We start from the raw sequence: 10562 nt of genomic DNA, 5'->3' as shown, positions 1-10562 counted from the left end.
ATTTTGGGACTTGGGTTGGGAAATGGAAATTAAGGTATCGGGGTTGACTCGGTCAACGAGACCTCCGTTGGGAATTCTGAGGCCACGAGCGTGTTCGTAGCTTATTTTCATGTGTCTCTATGTGTGTGGTATGTGAGCAGATGGCCTCGGGAATTTGTTGGAAAATCGGATTGAATTGTGAAACTTGGGTGGATTTCTAGTATCTGGTGCCCGCTTTGGCGGCACCAGCACCGCGGCAGCGGTACTGCTAGAGCGGTCACCCTGCCGCTGCAGTGTTGACACCTAATTTTCACCTCATAAGACGCGTATTTTGATTTTCAAATTTCCAAAGTCCGAGACGGAGTAAGGATGCACCCTTAAAATTTAAAATTTTAAAAATCCCGTGAAGATTGCAAAATTCGACGTTTAATTATTATCTCCTGAAATTTAACGGTTACAAGAAAATTACGAGTTATTTACTTTCATAAACAAATTTTGAAAAGAATATAAAAATCCCGCTCCGTCTAACTAGAGAAAATTGTTAATTAAAACGACGTATGAATTACGGCTCATTTTGACCGCATTTTTCACATTTTTAAAGATTGCTCGGAACAATGTCAGCATTGGGCTCGTATTAAAGCTCGTATTTTAAAACTACTTATTATAAATCTTGTTTTCATCAAAAATTATTTTACGAGGGAATTTTAGACGAATATGTTTTAGGAGGATGCATTTTAATTTTAAAAAATGGGTATAATGTTTTGAAAAAAAAGGGTATTTTATTAAAGGAGGGGTTTTAATATTACCCCTCCCCTTTTATTTTCATTTTTACGCCTTTCTCTAACCCTAGCTGTTCATCTCCTCTCTCTTGGGAGAGAAAGTAGAGGCGGTGCTAGGGTTTCTACCATAAGCCACCATTCCACCACCATTCCTCCACCATTTTTGAGCCATTGTTGGGTATTTCCCTACCATCTCTCATGGTGTGGGATGCCCTGGGCGGAGCCTTGAGCTCTTAGCCATCTGGTGCCACCACACCACACATGAGAGATGGTGTTGTGGTGATTTGCTCGACACCTGGCTACAAAATTCATCCTTTGTACTGGTTTGCACGACGTGTAAAGCTTGGATTGATTTATAACGGTCCTTTTTGGATAGATTTCGAGTACAATTTGTTTGTTTGTATGATTAGGCATACGATTTGTGACTTTTGTTATTTTTGTACACTGATTCGGGTCGTTTTTGTACCTCTGGTGTACTATCACGCGTGATTTTACAATTGGTACGATTTGGATAGAATTCTTTTTTTCTTTACTGATTTTTGAATTCTGATTTGATTATTTGGAATTTGAGAGAAAATTTCGTGGATGACACTCAGTTTAGGTCGATTATACCCGTAAGGTTCTTATTTGGTGTCCTATAAATATATAGTATAGGTGACATTATAAGGGAGATGGTTTTTGAGTTCTAAAACCTCTCATTGACAACTAGGGTTCGATTGTCACATTGATCTGCCCATCGTACTGATATATTACTACTATATTACCTAAAAAATCTACTATTATTACACTATTACACTGATATTATACCGAAAATACTATTACTACTTTGAAAACTTCAAGAACAAGGGGTTGTTTAAGGTCTTTGGGTGTTGGTGTTTGAAGTTTGTGATTCAACCCCTCATTTTGATCTTTAGGTTGCCCTTCGAAAAGGTAATACTCCTATTCCACCTTATTTACTCTACTTTATGTTGTCTTTATATGTTGAAATCGGTTTATTGAAGTTTGGATTATGTTTGGTATTTTGCTGTGTTATTAACCGTTGAATAGCTTATCTATTTTATGATGATGATATTATGTAGTTTGGGGTTGTTGTTAGTTGATATTGGTGTTTGAAAATGGTTTAAAATGAGGAGAAGGGTCTATTTTAGCTTATAGTTTACTGTTACATTGGATTTTCTGAGATATGAACTTGTCATGTGATTTTTCTGTGAAGTTTAGTGTTGTATTGAAGGATATTAAGGTGGTTCTTCTCTGATCCTTGTTGTGTTGTTACTGTTTCATTAGATTCTGAAGTTCTTTCGTTTGTGGTAGCTTTTGGTCTCTTGAATTTGATCATCTTAGTTACTGATTCTAGTTTAAAGACTAGAGATTGATACTTGCTTATTATAGCTTAGAGTTTAAGAAATGAGTTTTAACGGTCAAAAAGTTTAAAAAATGGTTTTTTGAAAATAAGTCCTTTCATTCTTTGTTTGAAACTGTTTTTAGACCAAAAATGAGTTTGTTTTCCTTCACTTGTTGATAATGACAATAACCTGGTCCAAAAGGTGTCTTGTAATACTTTGTGTCTTTTTGAAATGACTTGAAAACCCTTAGGTATAAAACTGGATGAAAATGGTTTTGAAACATAGGTTGCTTGTGCTTTGGTATGCTTAAGTATTCCTGGAGTTTCTTGTTGTTTTAGTATATAGTAGTGTATGTTATATGTGGACTCTATAACACTCTCTAAGACTGATCTTGAGCTTAAAAAAATGATTTTTGAAAATCTGAAATATACCTTTGTTTCTCTGTGTTGATTACCTAGCTTAAACTAAAGATGTCCATGGCCTCTGCTTACTTGGCTTGTTCTATTTTGAAAACTATGGCCACTGTTTTTCCAGAAAAAATGACCTTTCCAATTTTGCCAATATAACTTGTAACTGGGACTTGAAAGGTGTTTGGAAAGTATGGAACCTATTAATGCTAAGAACTTCTAAAAGGAACCTTGATTTCTTATTCTTGCCATGTGATTTTCAAGACTATAAGAGAAGGACTTGTGTCTTGACTTTAAAATGGAATAATGGATCTGGGAAAGGGCTAGTATTGTTGGTGATTTTATCTTATTCCTATCTTGTGTCCTGTTTGCCATTTGTTTGCAGTGTCCATATAACTTGCCATTTGTGTTCTGTATCCTCCTTATACTGATATTTCTTATATCTTGCTTAATCCCTCTTGCCTAATATGATCACCTAGTAGACTAAAGTGAACCTTAAAACTGAAACCATGTTTAGGTGATCCTGTTTGTACTTGACTCACTTGGAATGTTCAGTTACTTGACTTTGTTTGTTTGTTTGAATCAAGTAATGTCTAATGAACCATTTCTTGCACCTAGGAAAGTGCCATAAACCTTTTTGTCTTAGTTTTGGAATTCTTGAAACCTGTCACTCCTCCCACTTGAAGTCTCTTTTCACTTTGTGACTTGCTATGACTGCAGTTTGAGACATATCTGCACCTAGGAAAACTTCCATGTTCCTTCTGCTGACTGAGAATTTACTGATCCTGTCTTGACTGCCCTTTATGGCCTATAAAGACCCTACTTGATCCTGCATTTGCGTTTGGACCTATCTATTTAATTCTGGAATTGAAACTAAGTTAAACCATCATTTTAAATTTTTACAGATGTTCCTATGAGACTGTTTATAGATTAAAGTGATCCTTGAATATTAATTGAGACCTCTGTGATCAAATGATAGAACTTAGACTAGGATTTAGGGACTAAGGAATATTGAGGGACTTGCATTGTGAATCTGCTTAATACCTAGACGTATTTAAGTTAAAACTGACATAAGAATGACTTTAAACTTACCTCAGAGACGTCCAGTAAAAAGGGGGATTGGGTTAGAGAAATGGTTTTTCTAGCACTTGATTTAGTTTCTTCTTGGCTAAAAATGAACTTTTGACTAGACCATTCATTGCCCTATTTTTTATTAACTACTGATTTCCTAAAAAGAACTAGAAACCAAGATTTTGAGCATGTTGATTGTGGCCTTTGCCTTGCCTTGCCTCTTTTACTTCTTAATCATGTGCTGCCTTGTCTTCCTTAATCCACCACTGTTGTTGCTATTTGTTTGCCATCTTGAAACTTGTCATGCTCTTTTTGACTTTTCTATTGCTGTCTTCTGAGTTTTAACACCTACTGTGTCTTTGCACTACTTTTCTTTGCATTGCTTGAACTCTATAGAATTCTGATTGTCTCTGAGATTAGTAATGAGACCCTAGACTTAAGATTAAGTAAACTGCAATGGTTCTTCTAAGTATAGTTGAATCACTGATTGTTTCTGTTAGTTTCTTTTGAAATTTTGAGTCTGTTAAAACCAATTAGAAATTTAGGATTAGCTAAAAAATAAGATGTTGAGAATTTTGGTTACAGTTTTAGTCCTTCTTGAAGTGGGGATTGATTGAGAATATGTATATATTGGGTATATTTGAGGGTATACAAATGTTGACTTACCTTTCCATTAGGTGGATAAAGGGTATGCCCTTCATGGGGTTTTGCTCTTTGTCTTGGTAGGTATATTGGTGGTATATTATGTATACCACAGTTTGACACTTAGAAAAATTTTAAAGAAGAAGACAGTTTTTGGGCCACAATTCTAGGCCTACTTCCTGGGCTCTCTTTATTTGTTAAAATTCAGGTTTTTGGGTGATTTATCACATATAGGCTTGGCACAATGGTGTTGTAATTCATTTTTTGGCTATGTAATAGTTATGTAGGCTTTTAATTTTGTACTTAGCTTAATTCATGAATGTATTGTAATGTCATGTATACCCGTTTGTATTTTTTGTCCACCCAAACCAGTTGGTGGGCCCCAACAGGGCCCACTAACGTATCTAGATCGAGTCAACCCATCTCTTGGAGCGTAAACTTGGAGCATACGTATTTTGAACCCGAGGTTACCCCAAATGCATAACACATTCTTATTGGGCTTGGTCGGCCCAATTCCTTATCTCTTTACTTACGAATTTTATATTTCAAATATGAGCATTTATTTTATTTATTGGAACCTTTAAAAATTATCCTATAGTTTAAGAGTTGCCAAAACTTGACTTTTCGAAAATATTACAAATTGATTCGAATAAAGAGACATGACTCATACAACTCTTTTAAAATTAATACTATTTCGCAATTTGGATGAAAACTGATCGATTTTTAAAATATGACGACTGAAATGAATATTTAAGAAATTTGTGGACTGTTTTGTGGACCTGAGGACTGATTGGGACTGAATTGGAATTTTATGGGACTGTTTGACTATTGTTAATAACTTGGATTATTTTAAAAAAAAAACTTGGAAAATTAAAATCGGCCTAAAAAATCTTAAATACGGTTAATAAACGATTAATAATAGTATGCCTTAAAACTATTTTTTACACTTAAATAAAAACTTTTAAAAGATTAAAATTTAAAACGGGTGGCTTACGTGGTGTTCTACTTAGGTTAAACGCCTTCGGGTTTTAACCTAGGTGTTCTAGTCCGAAACCCAACGCCCAATTTTGGGCAAAACTCTGCCATTTTTATTTCTTGAAAAATGTAGTATTTTTTGCATAAATGACTAACCTTTTGTTGCAGAAATCTAAAACGAAAGCAGTTTTATCAAAAAAATAATTTATATTCACAAGGCATACAATTAGAACCCGTAGGTCAACCGTATTCTACGGATCCTTAATACCGGGGTGGCTAACACCTTCCCCGGGGGATCAACAGAACCCTTACCTATATTTTGGTTCAGATTAGGTTTCTTTTAAAATTTAACCGTTTTAAATTAACCCTTTTCGAAATGATTTTCCTAATTTCCTAAAAATTAGGTACGACTCTAAAACAATATCCATTTGGTAGAAGTATATTTTTTCGTTTTTCCAGATACGATTGACAACTGTACTTTCCCGGGACACTTTCCATTTTAAATGAGGCAAGTGCGAATCTGAATAGGAAAAAATACGACCCGCTACATGGAACTGTCCAAGCTAATTGGGCTTGACTGCTGAAGCGGTTAAGGGACCGCTGGAGTGGTCCCAGCGTCACCAAAGCTGGTGACGGGCAGTGAGTATAGTTAATGAAGTGTTAAAAGCCTTAAGTCCCTCATTTATTATCATTAAGAAAATAGAACTCTTGGGATCTGTTCTTGGAGATTTTTAGTGAAGATTCTTGGTGGTAAGTTCTCCTAATCCTTTTACTATTTCATTAATCATAATCATCTTAGAATTTCTCTTTCCTTATCAATTCTTTAGTAATGGAAGATTAAAAATGGGTTTGGTGGTTTTGCTATCTAGGCTTATTAATGGTGAAATTGTTGGAGTTTATGCTAGATTTTGATTAATCTAAAGTTATTGATCGTTTATCTTCCATTATTAGTGTTGAATTCATGAATCAAAGAGTTAGGGTTTATACCCAAAAGTGGGGGTTTTGCTTCAATTTCGAAATTGGGGGATTCCATAAGCTAATTTAGCAATTAGTTGTTGGGTTATGATCGCCTAGTGCGAAATTTGATATTTTACTCCTGAATTTCTCGTTTTGACCTTGTCGGCCCCGTTTTCCCAAATTTTAGAGTTGGTTTTGACCTAAATTGAATGATAGCAGTATTAGTATCGTTCTTCATAATTTCTAATCTAGATTTCGAATATGCCTAGACTTCTTTGATATTGAGGCTCAGTGGAAGGGCAAGGCTATAGAGTGATTTGTTGGTGTTACTATTCGGCCATCCAAGTAGGTTATGGCTTACCCTTGGTGATACTTCGTATAGCGAAGCATACATTTAGATTATATCGTCGGAGAAAGCATGTAAACCTTCGCGTATGAAGTTGGGTTGGTTATTGTCTTAGGTTGCGCCCTGTTGCGTGATTGGGGCTAGCCACCCCGTTGTGTTGTGATTGATTGTTCTATTGTGTTGGCTTGATGTCACGCGTTGTTAGTAGATATTGGAATTTGCTGTTCCATCTTGATTATGATATTGTTGGCGTACCATTGTTGGTACTTGTGATTCTGATATAGTGTTGATTACCTATTGTTGGTACTTGTGATACTGAGCATGATTATTGATGTTGATACATGCATTGGACGCACTCTTATTCTTCATGATATACTGTTGAGACACTGTTGGTACTTGATGAAACACTGTGATGAGCTGGGCTCGGTTTTAATATGAGAGTGACGTGAGAGTCCAATATCCGATGTTAGTTCTGGAATCGTAGATTGAGTAAGTGCATGGACTCCGCGGGTCCCCCAGGGTGGTGCCTGTGAGAACCCCACGTGGCCAAAAATTCGGGGTCTCGTCTGTCTGTTGGGAAAAGATCTTGGACGAGTGGAACTTAGACTTCACGAGTCACCTTGGGTTACGCTGCCAAGATGTCGATATTTCCGTCCAGAGTACATGTGTACACAACATTTGCATGGTGTTGCATTGCATCCACACATTATTGCATTACATTGCATCACAGCTTACATTGAGATGTTTTGGTGTTGTACTTGTGATGTTGGATTCGGATTTGATATATTGAGACTTGACACATTTGGGATTAGATGCTCTATTTAGGCGATGACGTGTACTTGGCTTCGATTATGTTTCACTTATACTTGTTGTTTTACCTGCCTATTTTGCTTTATTGTCTGAATTATGTTACTTATGCTTAGTCAGCCGATGATGCCTACCAGTACCGTTATTTTGTACTGATCTGCACTTGGTGCATTCCTTTATGAATACACAGTATCAGGTTGGGTCTACTTCCATCGCTCGTGGCTGATCATCGTCATCAGCATTGTTGCGAGTTTCCAGGGTGAGCACGAGTCGTTCGTTGCCTTGAAGATTCTTCCTATTTTATGTTTTACTATTCCTATTCAGAGACATAGACAGATTTATGTATTATTACTCCAGACTTGTATATTTTCATAGATGCTCTTGTATGACTTGGATCAGACCCTGGGGTATTTTTCCGTATTCCGCACTATTCTATTATATATCATTGTGAGACTTACATATTTATTCTTTTCCGCTTGGTTGATTTATTATTCATGTATTTCGTTTTCGTTGGGTTGAGGGTTCGCTTACTGAGGTGGGAAAGGTAAGTGCCCGTACGACTTAAGTCAAAATGGGTCGTGACAATAGGGCACTTGTTCCGAATAGTAACCTTGTTCAGCTGGCGATAATCAATGCACATCCTCATGGTCCCATCTTTATTCTTCACAAATAACACAGGAGCACCCCAAGGGGAGACACTCGGTCTAATGAACCCCTTGCTCGAGAAATCCTGTAACTGCTCCTTAAGCTAACTCAGCAAGTGCCATCCGATATGGCGGAATAGAAATTGGGTGAGTGCCCGGATCCATGTCAATACAGAAATCAATGTCGCGATCGGGTGGCATACCTTGTAGATCCAACGGGAATACCTTCGCGAACTCGCTCACAATAGAGATGGACTCAAGGGGTGGAGTTGAAACAGTCGTATCACGAATATGAGCCAGATTGGCTAAACACCCCTTATTTAATAACTTCTTCGCCTGAAGGAATGAAATGATCTTCTTCGGAGTGGGACTAAGAGTACCCTTCCACTCGAGCCTAGGAATTCTCGGCATGGTTAAGGTAACTGTCTTGGCCTGATAGTCCAATATCGCATGATAAGGAAAGAGCCAGGACATCCCCAATATAATATCAAAGTCCACCATATCGAGAATCATCAAATCTACCCAAGTGTCATACCCCATAAAAGTAATCAAACAAGACCGGTAAACTCGATCAACAATTACAGAATCTCCGATCGGAGTAGACACATGAACAGGTATATCTATGCTATCACAAGGCAAATCCCAACCAATGGCATGATATGCAGATACATATGAATAGGTGGAACCAGGATCAAATAAAACAGATGTTTCTCTATGCCTGACAGAAATGGTACCTGCAATAACAGCATTTGAGGCCTCTGCCTCGTGCCTACCCGGAAATGAGTAACAACGAGCCTCACCACGTCCAGTCTGAGATCCCCCTCTCGCACTTTGGGACCCACCTCTAGCTGCCTGGGATCCACCTCTGGAACCCTGAGAACCACCGCGGCCTTACTGAGCACCGCCTCTCTGAGAAGCACCACCTCGACCACCAGACGATGTCGGAGTCCTCTATGGCTGATAATCCCGTCTGGGTCGGGAACACTTCCTAGCAATATGTCCAACCTCTCCACATGAAAAGCAGATCAGAAGGGACGAAGGCTGATAAACTAAAGCTGAGGACCCAGATAAAACAACCCTGTCTACTGGTCTGAAAACGAACTCTCAAGAGCTCTCTGTCTGGGTGGCTCACTGGGGGAAGCCTGTAAAGCTGAATGCACAGGACGACAGGAATATGGCTGATGCAGCCTAGAAGACTGATGGGCGCCTCTCGGACTAGAACCACCATAGCTCCCAGTCTGACGCGGTCTCTTGTCACCACCACTAAATGCACGGGCCTTAGCGCCCTCAACCATAGAAGCATGCTCGATGATGGACTAGAAGGAAGCCCCTATAGCCTCCATCTGAAGGCAAGGAATCTGTACAGAGCCGACTATCCCACAACCAAAAAAAACATAATCCTGTCGGCCTCAATAGGTATCAAAGGAGTGGAATAATAGGCCAGATATAGAAAGCGGGTCACATAGGTCTCCAAAGACATACCCCTGTGCTCAAGATGTAGAAAGTCCTCCCTACGCGCCTCTCTCAAAGATCGGGGCACATACTTCTCAAGGAAGGCTTGGTAGAACTGAGTCCAAGTCAGGGGAGGGAAACCCTCAGGTCTACAAGCCATAACATACCTCTACCAGGTCTTCGCGTCGACGCGAAACTGGTACGACACATAGTCAACCCCATGGGTCTCCATGATCCCCATCCGGTGTAGCAACTCATGCATATCTAGAATGAACTCATAAGTGTCCTCATAAGAAGTACCCGAAAACCTCGGCGGCTCTAACTTCCTGAACCTCCCAACCAGATCCTGATCAGAGACGGTCATAACAGTACCCTCCATGGGCCTAAGATCATCAGCAGGAGCGACTATCGCATCAACATGGGGAGCCATAGCTGCAACGGGGTGTGCTACCCGAGTATGTCCCTGCTCAGGGGTCTGCGCCCCAACTCTGGTCTGTGAACCTCCGCCTGGAGTAGTAACACTAGCGGCCGCCTATTGGGTATCAAGATGAAGTAAAACCCTGGACATAGTATCCTGCACGTCCTGATAAGAAGTACCCTCAGGGTGTGTCTGTGCTAGGGTCACCTCCTTAGGCTCTGGAGACGGAGATCTCTCTAGCCGCTGTCCTACTGCAGGAGCCCTGCCCCTGGCTGGGGAATCCCCGCGGCCTCTAGCTCTGCCGCACCCATGGGTGCCAGCCGTAGCTGTCGGCTCTGGCACCTGACCTCAGGCCATAGTAGCTCGAGCCCTTACCATCTGTGAGAGAAGAGATAAGAGTCAGATACCAATTTGATCTTTCTAGATACCAATTAGAATAAAGTACCACGAAAGAATGCAAGTAAATGAGATTTCGTAAATGTCCTATAGCCTCTCGCAGATAAGTACAGAGCTCATCGTACCGATCCACGAGACTTTACTAGACATGCTCTTGTATTATAAATTGGGTAACCTAGGGCTCTAATACCAACTTGTCACGACCTAATTTAATTAAGTCATGCGGGCAATTTCTTTTCCCACCTTAGTAAGAGAACCCTCAACCTAACGATAAGTAAGGACATAAATAATTAAATCAAGCAAGCGGAATAGAATATTTACGTAAGTCGTATGATAATATATAATA

The sequence above is a fragment of the Lycium barbarum genome, chromosome 11, assembly GCF_019175385.1.
Source record: "Lycium barbarum isolate Lr01 chromosome 11, ASM1917538v2, whole genome shotgun sequence".
NCBI lineage: Eukaryota > Viridiplantae > Streptophyta > Magnoliopsida > Solanales > Solanaceae > Lycium > Lycium barbarum.
This window is presented reverse-complemented; position numbering follows the sequence as displayed.